This window comes from Tupaia chinensis, unplaced genomic scaffold, assembly GCF_000334495.1.
Source record: "Tupaia chinensis unplaced genomic scaffold, TupChi_1.0 Scaffold144082_1, whole genome shotgun sequence".
Lineage (NCBI taxonomy): Eukaryota > Metazoa > Chordata > Mammalia > Scandentia > Tupaiidae > Tupaia > Tupaia belangeri.
Genome location: NW_006203936.1, coordinates 178068 through 179237, shown reverse-complemented (window position 1 = coordinate 179237; position 1170 = coordinate 178068). Strand labels below are relative to the sequence as shown.

General features: G+C 43.9%; 1 long non-coding RNA gene across 1 annotated transcript; it reads right to left on the bottom strand.

The window, feature by feature from the left end:
- Positions 1 to 242: 242 nt before the first annotated feature.
- LOC102496400 (uncharacterized) lies at positions 243 to 946 on the bottom strand. Its single transcript, XR_003547435.1, has 3 exons — positions 921 to 946; positions 779 to 846; positions 243 to 316 (listed from the first exon to the last, which is right to left on the bottom strand). It is a non-coding gene; the product is annotated as an uncharacterized LOC102496400 (long non-coding RNA).
- Positions 947 to 1170: the final 224 nt, after the last annotated feature.

Genomic DNA, 1170 nt, shown 5'->3' with positions numbered 1-1170 from the left:
GAGCTCACCCACCTTCCTTATAGGCACACTCTTCAGTGAAACATAAATGAGAGGTGGAGCTCTGGTGTCCACAGTCAGTGGTGGAACCTGAGCACCACCATTCACGGGGTTGGCCCAAAGAGCCATCTGGGTGGGGCACCTGAGGTTAGCAGTATTAGTCACCCCAGAAACAACAGGTATTCTGTAGCAGGATCTGAGCTGTCACTTTCTCAGGGTGCTCCTACCTTTCCATTCAGGGTTGTCCATGCTGGATCCCCCTGGTGCTGGATGCAGCCTGTGTCCTTTGGGCAGCCTCCAATATTGCCTTATTGTCAAACTTGCAGATAAAGAATGAGGTTGATAAGAATCGCAACATCAGTGAGGCAGGTACCAATTCATACCAGCTCTACCAGAAAGCCCCTCCTTATGACCCTATGCTTACTTTCATAACCTAGGGTCTTCTTCTCATTGCTAATGCAAGATGAAACCTTTTACTAGTTCTCAGCTTCTTAATGTTAATACACTAAGAGTAATGTCAAAACTGTCCATAACTCACCAGCCACAGGGGAACAGTATTTATACAAGACTTTATGATGGTAGAACCTCATGGGAAGGTCCCTAGTTTATACCCCAACATCTCACTGTACACACAAGACATACACATGCCCATAAACTTTGGTGCCTTGGTCTGTATGTAGATAGCAGCAAGAAGACCCTGTGAGGGAACCTGTCTTTCTCTTGCTGTCTGTCTGCCTCTCTGAAGAAATAAAAAATAAACTCCAATGTCCCAATGTCATACCGTTCCTTCAAGTAGGTGGCCTCCCTGATTTCTTCTGCCACTGCCCTGTCCACGGCACAAGTCCTGAGCTACAGGAGAGAAACATGTCCATGTGCAGTTGTGACCAACTATGCACAGAATGAAGGAAAGAAAATAATCTTACCCAGTTGTCATGAGTCTTTTTTTTCATAAATGATGATCTGAAAAAGAAAACACATAGGGCACAGTATGTTTAGAATTGCTAAGGGCAATTATAATCACCTCTTTCAGGTACTGGAGGATTCTGCAACTATTGAAAGAATGCAGGTTATCTGGTGTTGAAGGCGCTTCTCTTTTTTCTGCACTTGTTCTTGAATTTCTCCAGTTTTTTTTCTATAATGAACCATTGCTTTTATCAGACAAAGCACGACATT